This window comes from Pseudopipra pipra, chromosome 5 (genome assembly GCF_036250125.1).
Source record: "Pseudopipra pipra isolate bDixPip1 chromosome 5, bDixPip1.hap1, whole genome shotgun sequence".
Taxonomy (NCBI): Eukaryota; Metazoa; Chordata; class Aves; order Passeriformes; family Pipridae; genus Pseudopipra; species Pseudopipra pipra.
This window is the reverse complement of record NC_087553.1, coordinates 53,428,693-53,441,021: the sequence shown is the minus strand read 5'-3', so window position 1 is coordinate 53,441,021 and position 12,329 is coordinate 53,428,693. Positions and strand designations below refer to the sequence as shown.

The following is a 12,329-nucleotide window of genomic DNA, read 5'->3' as shown; positions in this document are numbered from 1 at the left end:
GAACAAGGTAGCTTAATTGGCTAAAGTAGGTTTGCAAAATAGTTTTGCTATTGTCAAGCAAAAGATCTCTCAAAGCAGTGAAAATAAACCCAATTCCCATTCAAATAGCTTGAACTAGACTACATATTTTCCTGTGGTAAACTGAATTAGAATTATCAGTTATACTTTCTGACATTGACAGGAATTAAGTCCTTACAAAGCCATTAAAAGTACAACTCATTGAGTACATTAATTTCCTAAGGGGCTAGTTTTTTGTCTTGGAGATGTGACAAGCAACCTCTATCAGATTCAGAGTCCCACATGCAGATATGCAAGTGGACCTAATATCTTCCTTGTATACTTAGGTAACATTGCAATAGCACTGTAGTAACTAAAAGTGACAGAGCAAGGGATCTCAGAGATGTGTGTCTGCTCAAGGAAACCACGTGTTGCACCTTATTAGTTTCAAAGTAACAGGAAAGCAGGTTCAGCATTGCCAGCGATAAATGCACTAACTACAGAGTGTTCACGTGTCTGCCAGCAGGTGTGAGCCCCACAAGCACAGCTTTGTAAGTGAAGACTTCTGTCAATGACTGTAGACCAGCATTCTGAGCCAAAATTGCAGATTACCATAAGCTTGAATCGCCTACCTGTAGGTGGCTGGATCCAGAACCAGGTACTGAAAGAGGTTGTATGGTACAACCGTTTGCAAATCTGGGGGCAAACTGATCTCTGCAGGAACCCTCTCATTGCCCAAGACAAACTGGTGAAGGTATTTCCACTGCAGGGAGCAGTGCAGGTAGTCCATGATATCCCCCAGACACTGCAGGAAATCCCTCCTACACCACATGATACGGTGTTTAGGAGGTGCATTACAACAGTCTTCCAGGTATAGCTGGAAAAGCCTGTGCCCATCAGTGTGCGGGTGGAGAGCTGCAGGCATTTGAGGTGCAAGCGTTCAGGCGTCACCTGCCTGGCGATGTGCCTGGAGACCTTTGCCTCTGCCACAGTGTAGCTCTCAGGCCACATTGTGTTGGGGTGAAGTCAGCCTCTGTGGGCTGCTCACAAAGATGTCGGAGTCGCCTTGCTGCGTTGTCTCAGCTGTGAGGCTTTTCTTGCTTTTGGTCAGCTGGAATTTGCAGGAGCGGCTGGAGGGCTGAAACGCTAAGTGCCAATGGCATGACTGAGGCAAATGCATCCAGGCTAACTTCATCAGTCACAGAACCAGAGGGCAGTTTTCTCCACATCTAGGTAGGAGCCTAGAGGGTGTGGAGGAGGCTGGGCTTCTGTTCCTCATCAGCTTTTCTTCGGAGTGGTGGAGGAAGCACGACATCTTCTTGCCCAGCTGTTCCCTCATGCAGGTGCACACCAGCTCCACGTGGATGCAGAAGTCTCTTGGCAGCATCTGCTCTGCATGTCCAGCTCCAGGTGGAATGCATGCCCCACAGGGGGTTCAGGAATATAAGTACAAGGTAGACCATATCCTACACCGGGACTGCAACCTTCAAAGGCACTGCCTACCCCAATGGCTTGTTGTGGCACTGGGTAGAAACTATTTGATATGCTGTCTCCAAAGACACTCATGAAGCTGTCCTGTAGGTCACTCGTCATTGCTCAACCTTTGTCTAGGTCCTGAACAGGCCACTGTATGCGCTCCTCTAAAAGTAGTTCTAGGTTATTTCCAACATCATGGTCTTCCTCTTCTTCCTTTACATCATTGCCTTCTCCTTCATTTCCAGTATAATTGTCTTGGTCTACCTTTGCATCTTCACTTTCTTCTGCATTTCCATCACCATTGTTTTCTTCTTCATTTGCATCTACAGTACCATGTTCTTCTTTATTTCCAACACCACTGTAGCCTCCCTTCACATTTGCATCACCATTTTCTTCTTCATTTGCATCACCTTCTTCATTTCCAAAATCATTGCCTTCCTTCACCTTCACGTCATTTCTTCTTCATTTGCCTTCTTCATTGCCTTCTTCACTTGCAGCAACATTGCCATGTTCTTCTTCATTTTCATCATGATTGCTGTCTCCCTTCCCATTTGCATCACCGTGTTCTTTGTTGGCATCATTGCTTTCTTCTTCATTTCCAACATAATTGCTGTCTTCCTTCACATTCACACCATTTTCTTCTTCATTTGTATCAGTGCCTTCTTCCTTTCCATCTATCCCACCTTTGCATCATTCTCTTCATTTGCCTCAGCATTGTTCTCTTCATTTTCAGCAACATTACCACGTTCTTCTTCTTTTTTGCCAGAATTCTTGTCTGCCTTCACAATCGCATCACCATGTTGTTCTTCTTCATTTGCATCATTGCCTTCTTCTTCGTTTCTAACACTACTGTCTTCCTCCACCTTTATATCATCATTTCCTTCATTTTCATCGTCTCCTTCATTTGCATCAACAATGCTGAGTTCTTCTTCATTTTCAACGTCATTGTCATCTTCCTCCACATTTGCTTCATTGTTTTCTTCTTCTTCCTTTGCAACATCACTATCTTCTTCTATTCTTTCTCCTCTCCCAGGTTCTTACTGGAGCTCTTCTCCTCACCACTGCTGTCTGCTTCATGGCTCCTTTTCCTGTGGTTAAACCACAGCCCCAAGAGAAGAAGCAAGACTCCAGCAAGGGCCCAGAATTGCCACTGCTGAAAGGCAGCAAAGAACAGGGCTCCCCAGGCCACACCACTCCGCTCCAGGCTCCCCCTCCAGCTCCTGCAGCAGCCAAACCATCTCCTGGTTAAGGTAGTCCACACACTGCTTCATACGCTGGTGTGTGCCTTCATCCAGCCCATCCCCAAATGCCTGTGGGTCCTGGATGATACTTTGCACAAGCACGAAAAGCAGTTATGTGAAAGCCATGGCCTGCAGGAGGACACACAGAAGGATTTCTATGGGGCTGGGATGGAGGAAGATAGTGTGGGGAGAGGAGTGAGGATGGGAGCTGCAGAGATGTTGCAGCAGGATGGAGAGGGCCCCAGGCAGCTGACAGGATGCAAGGCCTGTCTCAGAGCTCCAGCAGAAGCACCATGCCCTGTCCAAACATAACTCATTCTGTGAGACACGATTCTCTTTCATATCTGTAAAGCTCACTTTGGAAGAGGTATTTCTGCAAGATCAAAATTAAGACCACTGCAGATTATTTACTTCATCTGTTTCATAGCCTGGGGTTATAATCAATCCACACGACTATCATTGTCTGACTCAGTGGCTTTTAAATCTGCAAAAATGCTAATACTGTAAAATAAAATAGGTAGGTGCTTACCACCAAACACAGAACCCATTAGCGCATGACCTAAACAAATCTCCCTTCTGTTTATGGAAGTGTATTTTAGTATTTTAGTTGCATTTTTAACTGCAATTATATTTGACTAGGGAAACAGAGGCACAAATAACTTGTGCACGGTAATCACAGTAATCACATTTAGCACTTTAAATCATGCAGTTCTTCCTTTGTCAAAGTATGGTTCATGAAATTATAAGCAGTGTGTATTAGGTCTGGCTGAGATGGAGCCCATTTCCCCATAGCAGCCCTCACAGCGCTATGCTTTGCATTGGTAGCCAGAAGGGTGTTGATAACATCCCAGTGTTTTGGCTACTGCTGAGCAGCACTGGCACAGCATCAGTGCTGTCTCTCAATATTCCCCTGCATCAAGGGACTGGAGGTGCTTAAGATCCTGAGAGGGGACACAACCAAGCCAGCTGACTCAAACTGACCAAAGGGATATTCCATACCATATGAATCAGCTTAGATACAAAAGCTAAGGGAAGGAGGAGGGGGAGTGCATTCATTTTTGAATACAGCTTTCCACTTCAACCCTTTTCTTCCAAATTCTATCAACAGAGAGAAAATATTATGCAATTTACACATAATAGATCATCCCAGGGTAGCCAAGTTTTGAAAAACTCTTAAAATAAATTATGATATAGTATTTCTGTTTACTTTTAAAAATTTTTTTTGAACTTTGTTTTATAATATTCTGAAAATGACAATAAGAAATGGCATCATAGTGGAAATTTATTTAAATAGTTTAATTAACTGAATAGAATTCATAATGAACTCTACATTTTTCTGAAATTATATGATAAATATCTCCTTTGAACTGATATTAGGAAAGGACCTATGAGATAAAAACTAGGAGCTAGTTATTACCCTAAAAATAGCTCAAAGTCAAAGCCATCTTTTAACTGTATGGATATTAGTTGGCAACTTCAACACAGTCATGAACTTGCCTCCCAGTCACACCTGTCACTGGCTTACCTTCTTTGGTCACTCTAAAAAAGTCCAAAGCAGGTACACACACACCTGTTTAAATGTTCCTCTCCAAAACAGGATGGACGTTGTCCTCTCAGTGATATGGGGAGGTCCAGACAGCACACAGCACAAAAGCTGCAGGCACAGCATATAAGCCTTGCTATTCCATCCCCCAATTTCTTCAAAATTGTTGTTTTTTTTTTTTGCAACCAGATAAGCTCCTTCATCTGGGAGTTCATCCCTCTCTTCAGTCCCTCAAGACACATTTGTGCGATTGAGAACTAGGCAGTGTCTGAAACATCCTGGTATCTCCACCTTCCTGATAGATAAGAGAGGGAGAAGATCTCACTGTACAGTGCCTATTTACTAGTCCTTGCTGGCCCAGTTTGACTATATTTTCCATGAAAAAATACTTCCACTCTTCCTTGTATCAGTTCAGTATTCTCTGAGGCAAGAAGATCATCTTTTTTTCCTGGCTGGAGAGATGGAAACCAGAAACTGTGTATGGCAGGTTCCCCCCTGTGTGTTTATCCCACGTGTGAGGGACAGACTGTGGGGCTGGCAACCTCCCCTGTGCTTTGTCTGCAATAACTGCAGAATCCAAACAGCTCGTGAGATTTGTGCTGAGAGCTGTGCTGCTGCAGGATTTGACCAAAACCTTTTGCAACGCTACCACAGTTTTCAAACAGGCACAACTCATAGTTGTGATAGTAGAAAGCTGGTTCTCATGCTAATAAATGTACCATGGAGGAGAGTTCTACCGCTGCTGTTCAAATGCTCTCTTCTATGAAGTGTACTACATCCACATCCGTATCTCAATGGAACTCAGAGAAAATTAAATGCCTCTCAGACTAACTCCTTCCATCCCTCTCTCTTCATGTTCATGCTTTCTTCTTTGTTCATGCTTGTCAGATCCATGTGAAGAGGACAGTCACATTTTATAGATTACAACCTAGTGTTTTTTTCTTTTTTTTTTTCCCAAAAATAAGATGACTCCCTAACTGGTCCATCCTATGTATATAGCTGTACAATAGAGCTTTATGGTTTTATAGCATTGAACGTTGTTGTTCTGCATCTGCCATTAAACAGTGTTTATACAATTCTGTTACCTCAAACAAAAATGTAAAAGAACTTATTTAAAAGTAGTTATGCAAAATTTAATAAATATGCTAGAAACCATTTATTTATATTTGAGCTCTATTGAAAGTACAGTAGCAGATGTTATCTTGAAAAAATGGATAAAGAAGTACATACATTGTAGTAATTTTTAATATAGTAGTTATTTATAAATTTTAAAAATCTGATTATATAAATATCATAGGAATATATCAATAAGAGTTCATCATTACACAATTAAAAGATATTGTTGTTTGCACATATACATTCATCAGTGACCACTGGGTTTCAATCACTTCACTGTAATTGCATGTTCACCCTTCAAGCAACCTTGTCTTCTTTTACTTACCATTTATTTATGCAATATATACCTTGTATGATTTATGACAAACTTTTCCACTACACTTTTCAGCTGCTTCTCTGCACCTTACAAATCTTTTTCATTTCATACTCTTTAGGTCAGACATTGAAAGACCTGACTCAGAGAAACCAAAGTCAAGTTGAATATAACCAGTTGACCCAAAAGAAGCCAGCAACATTCCATTCACATAAAAATTATTTCCTTCTGGCTCTTGTTTTAACCTTGGTATTTCTGAAAACTAGTCACCAGTCCAGAAAGGAAAAACACAGAGAAGAGCAATACAGAGAATACAGAATTTTGCAAAAACCCAACCCACCAGCACAACATGTGGGTGCAGCTCCTGAAGGAAGCTTCTTCATGTCTGCCAAGGCTGGTGCTGGGAGGCATCCATCAAGCATTCACACAAGTCACATACACTTAAGATACCCTCACCATCACTGGAGAAGCCAGGCTTAATTCCATCCCTTATTTACCCTCAGTGAATACAACTGGAACTACTACTTCATGTTTTCCCTCTGACATTTATCACTAAGGATTTGTGTTTGGCCTTCAGCTTGTATCACACCTTTTCAGCAAATCCATCCTCTTCTTTCTTTCTCTCTTTTTTTTTTTAAAACTTTTAATTTTGAATCTTAGTAGTGAAACAGAAAGCATACTTAGCAATTCCTCCTTTGGATCTTCTTTCAAGGATTAGCAAAGCCCTGTGCTTGGCAGCAAGTGCTTTCCCCACCCCAACAAAGCCCCTACTGAACAGCATTGCTTACTTGCATGACAATACTGTCTTTACATGAATCAGAGACGTGTGTAAAGATGTAGAATTTAGCACTGGATTTCTATGAATATTTAGCTTAACTATCTGTCTCAAGCCCTCACTTCCCTAATTAGAAAAGGCTTCTGAATATCATAATAAAAAACCAAAGGTATGTATATGGTTTTCTGTGAATTGTTTGGCAATCTCACTTCAAGTATTATCAGTTCTTTCTTACACTTCTGTGGCAGTTTGAGCCACATTAAAAAAAAATCTAAAATCCAACTTCCAAGCTTCCCCCACCCCTTCTCAACAATTTATCCTAACACCAGAGAGAAACTTTCAGGCCAGAGGCTTCTGTAGGGGAAGGGGGAAGTATATACATTTATTTACACAAATAAATACTATACAAACTAAAGGCAACTATATATATATATATATTACATTACTATCAGTCAGTCCTTTCAAGCCCCTCCTTTAACTTTAGTCCAGGAGCAGCCTTTAAGGCTGATATGTAACACAGTCTGCCGTGGGAGTGTTTTGGGGTTCCTGAACACTCCCTCCTCACCAAGTCCAGCAGTTGTTTGTTGTAGTCTCTCCTCCTCATGAAGTCCAAGAAGATAGCTTTGAGTCCTTGCTCTCCTGCTGCTGGTGATCTCTCCCTCTCAGTGTCCCACCTCGGTTCGTAGGTTGCTGCAGTGTAGCTTATCAAGCGTACGCGTCCTGGAATCTTCATTCCTCTAAGTCAGTTTTTTGGCTGCCTCCGGTCAGCTTCGACAGGCAACTCCCGAGCCTCTCTTGGCCCGTCTCCAATTTCGCCTGGGATTCTTCTCCCAAGCATCGAGCTGATTTTATCAGCCCGTCCACTTGGCTCTGCTCAAGTGTTGAGCCTCAAAATCCACCCCCCACCAGCCTAAATGCAGTGGGGGGAAAAGCCCCCTAGCCTTGGCCACAGGCAGCTCGGTTCAGTTATGCACTGTCCCAAGTGTCCCACAGCTGCAGGGGGGGGAAAGAAGGCCTGGCCTCCTCCCTCTTACCTCAGGTGCTGAGAAATTCTTCCTTCACAGCACACACTCCAAATGCTGACTCTAACTCTAGCCAAAGGCTGAGCTGGGGGGTCGCAGCCACCCCCTGGCCTTGTCCACCTACACGCAGCAGACACCAACAGCAAAACAACCAAGACAGAACTGCCAACCATTTCCAGTGATGTGATATATGATTTTTGAGCAGAAGCGAACGACATGAGTGGTGATTGGCTCTCCAGGGAACACTGTCCTGGCACCCAGTCACCTCTGAGCCCCTTGAACTCTCAAGGGGGGCCAATTTCAAACTATGACAACTTCTCAATTATGTTGCTGCTGCATGTAGCAGATGGCTAGGTTGTATCTTCTGCCCTTTGCACAGGAATGGTTTTGTTATTGTTTGATATTGATTGATATTGTTTGATATTGCTTTGAACAGCAATTTTATTTTAAATAATGTACCTTTTGGGAGATTGGTGAAACTTAAAAAAGTTTGTTGAAGCAAAGTGTCCGGTCACAGAGACATATATTTAAAATGAGGCCATTTGGGTAGGATGTTCAGAACAATAGATTGAAAAAAGCTGCTGCTTATAAATGGTTATTTACATAATCTGCCATTTCTGTTATCTGCAACATTCTGCACAACAAAATTACTGTGAGCAAATGAAATTTAAATGTCACAAGATGAACTAATCTTAGCTAAAGCAAAATAAATTTAAATTAGTTCATTGTTAAAGCAGCTTGCATGACACCCTTAGAGGATGAAGTAATCTTTTCAGCAGGACAAGGATGGTGGCTCAGCCCCGATTTTTTCTCAGCTGGTAATTTGGCTGTATTTTGAAGGTGAGAAATGTCACTCTTAGAAGGTAGCACTGTCCTGCCAAAATGACACACTTCTCACATGGGTGATCCACCTGCAGGTCACCTTATGCTTCAGTTTGAATTATTGAACCATGAAGATGTTCTTCTCCTTTAGGTGTGCAATATTTGTTATTGTTATATATGGAGCAACGAACCAGGAATGGAAGCAGGAATGGGTTCAGTCCCTACACGTGTCTTCTGGCCCTGATTCAGCAAAACATTTAAAGCTATGTTAAATGGGAAGCATGTGAGTAGTCTGAGTAAAATTCAAGAGTACTTTGTGCTCTTCAAAATAAGTACATGCTTACACTCTTTGATGGATTAAGGCAAGAATGAGCACAAGTTTCTGGGAGTGAGCCTGTTTTTCTCTGTTAATAACAAAGCACTTGTTTGTCACTGTGGGTCCCAGGTTGCTTTCTGAATGAGCTCACACAGCATTTGTACCACTAACAACAGTATTTGTGGAGCTGGGATAGACAAAGGAACACAAAGTAAGGTGTTGATGCTCTGATCAGCCATCAGCAGTCTTTTCAGCAGCAGTGATTTCTAATGAAACATAGTGAACAGCCTCTCATGAATAAACCATAACACACACCCATCTGTGGGGATTGTGAGGGGCAGAAGGAATAAGATGGTTCTCCCCACCTTATCAATGCTTGTCTTCCAGCTGTCAAGGGCATCAACTGCATCAACTGATGCCTCTAGCACAGGAGGTGCACCCCTCTTTCCCCATTTCCAGTATCATTAGCCACATAAAGACACTCTGTGAACCATTGCTCCTGCAACACACCAGAGGTGTGTACTTGCTTACCAGTACTTGGGGTTGCTACAGGTAATAAAGTCTCTTCCTTACATCCACTTAGTGGCTGAGGAAGTAAAGAGGAAGATCTGGCTCTTAGGCTACAGCATCTGCTTGTGGACACTCAGCACTTATTGCAGAAGCACATGGACCATAGGAGACTCAAGCATAGCCTTCCTCTCAAAGATCTCACAGATCAGCATAGCATGGGCAGTTCTGTTCAGTTGCAGCCAAGAACTACACCTGTATGCATGTGCCTCTCACCTCTGATTTCAGATCTACACTGCAATGTAATTTGTGCAAAGCCAGCTCAATCCAGGTGACCCAGTGCAGCTTCACACTACGACAGGGGAAGGGCACAAGAGAGACAAGAGCTTTCTGTTTCCCAGGTCCACTAAGTATGAACTCAATTTTTGCAGATTTTGACCATGGTTCTTTGTTCCCATACACATCTTTTTGTAATGGGATCCATATATGACAGTGATAATGACACAATCTTGGAGATAATGAACATACGAGAGGTAATAGAGACAACTGTCACTGTTAAGAGGTGCAGAGACACCTTGTAGTCCAGGATTAAAAAAACAGCAGAGGAAATTCAGGGTAGGTAACTTAAGAGATGTGATGAGAAGAAGCATTTATAAATTTACATACCTAAAAAAGATGAGCTTTAAAACAACTATTTCCAAGCAATAAAATGTAGTGTTGTCCTAGATAGCTCTATGATCTCTGAGTCTTTAGAGGACCCCCTCGCTAGGGAGGAACAAATGTCTTTGTTATTACATGTAGTCTTAACAAGCACATTGTAAAATAATTTTTTATAAGAGCATTACTATTCTATTTTAATAGATTGGTATTTAAATTTATATTGTGAGATAAAATTGATGCAAATTGTTTTATTGGATTATTTCCTGCAATTTATCAATTCCTTGTCGGGTTGCTTATAAAGATGATGGAAAATTCCTGAGGGTACCATAATTATTTTTTCATAATACAGTAATTATATGTGCATAACTTCAAAAAGGAGAAATCTTTAGGAATATCTTCCTCTTATAGACTGTAGTATTATCACAATCATCTACAGTCATATAGAAAATTAAAGACTTAAAAGTCAGAATTTGCTCCTGTTTTTAACTTTTACTACTGTCACCAAGATTTGTTAATATGTACTTTTACCACATCTAAAGAGCATAAAGAGAAAATTTACTTCAAGTTATTAGTATTTTAGACTAAAATGACACAAGTAAAATCAATCCTTCCTTTTAGATAATAACTTTTAAATACTTCTTTTTTCTTTCCTGTTATTAACTCAGGCAGCAGGTACTAGAGCAGCACAACTGAAATGTGCTTTGTGTTTGTTCCTAAGCTGGAACTGAACATTTCAAGGCTGAGATGAATAAAATCAGGAATAGTGAGAATCATAAGGGCTCTGGCAGATTTTCCCTGAATGATGCATGTCATCTGGTCTCTGTGCCTTTTTCAGTCCCACAATAGAAAATTAAAAAAAAAAATACTATTACCTGTTACAGAAAGGAGTGGTAAAATCCAATGGCAGAGGAACTATAGCCTTCCTTGGACTTTTTTTATTTTTATAGTTTATTCTATTTAATTGAACTATTCCACAAAACCAAAATAATAATGCTATTAGCTGGTGAAGTGATAGAAGGCTGTATTTCTGCATAATTTTTATAATGCTTTAGCATGACAAAACTCAGTCAGCATTAGGGTTGTCCTGGTTAACATGAACTCTAGTTAGGAAACACTTATCTACATACTGATTCATTTGACCTGCTTCACCATGACAAATGGAGACCCACGCCTGTCCATATGTAATGAATCTGCAGCAAAGGCCTTCATACAATGGGTGTCAGTGCATTAAAAAGTGTTACAAACTAAAGGAGAAAAGAAGTCTTAGAAGACTGTATGGGGACTGTTTACCGACATACTAGAGTATCAAGTTTCAACATGTGAGCACATACAGGTATAAGGAATTCAAGTGCACAAAATAGATGTGTCCTAGAATACCAGATTAATAGGCAAGTAAAGGCTAAACATTTATTTCCAGCAAAGTGAATCAAAGGGTAGCAGAAGACAAAGCTCTGTCTCTCCAAGAAGAACCTGATCCACTGAGAAATTAAATGTGAACCGAATAGAAAGTCCTCTGGTAAAGAAGGGTACAGGCATCCATTTAAAAAACTTAAAGACTGAAGACTCATTTCTAACTTTACTTTGATCTGCAATCTCAAAGAAACTCCTCAATTTCAGTGAAGCTGGTCGAGAATTTTACCATTTTTAATGATGTCTGCCCTTTGTCAGAAAGATCACAGAATCACAAAATATGGTGAGCTGGAAAGGACCCACAAGGATCATCGAGTCCAACCCTTATACCTGCACAGGACCATCCCCAGGAGTCAAACCATGTGCCTGAGAGTATCATCCAAACACTTCCTGAACTCTGGCAGGCTTAGTGCTGTGACCACTTCTCTGCGGAGCCTGTTCCACCATCCAACCATCCTCTGGGTGAAGAACCATAATATCTAACCTAAACCTCCCCTGACACAACTTCAGGCCATTCCCTGAGGTCCTGTCACTGGTCACCACAGGGAAGACAGCAGTGTTTGCCCCTCCTCTTCCCCTCACAAGGAAGTTGTAGACTGCGATGAGGTCTCCCCTCAGTCTCCTCCAGGCTGAACAGACCAAGTGACCTCAGCTGCTCTTCATATGGCTTCCCCTCAAGGCCCTTCACCATCTTTGTTGCCCTCCTTTGGACACTCTCTAATAGCTTAATATCTTTATTATATTGTGGTGACCAAAACTGCACACAATATTCAAGGTGAGACCTCACCAGTGCAGAGCAGAACAGGAAAATCCCCTCCCTTGACTGTCTGGTCTTTGCCTGATGCACCCCAGGACACGGTCAATCTTTTTCCTAAACCCTGAGTACTATTGTCTGTGTTTCAGTTGTGTAGGAATTTTGAATAAGATCGGTATTTTATCTCTTGATGTTATTTTTACTATTCCAGGTTACCAGAGAGTTTCCGTAATGTTTTGTGTGGCTGCCTCCATAAAATGTCCTTATTCTGAATTCATTGAACAGGTGTTACTTTTATACACCTGCAGATGGTAAGGCTACCAGAAAGGACATCAAAACAAAGCTAAACAGAACTGACAATATAATTCTGATTCCTC

General features: G+C 41.4%; 1 pseudogene; it reads right to left on the bottom strand.

Moving 5' to 3' along the window:
- Positions 1–595: 595 nt before the first annotated feature.
- On the bottom strand, positions 596–7,194 carry LOC135415250 (inositol 1,4,5-trisphosphate receptor-interacting protein-like 1; annotated as a pseudogene).
- Between the last annotated feature and the right edge of the window lie 5,135 nt (positions 7,195–12,329).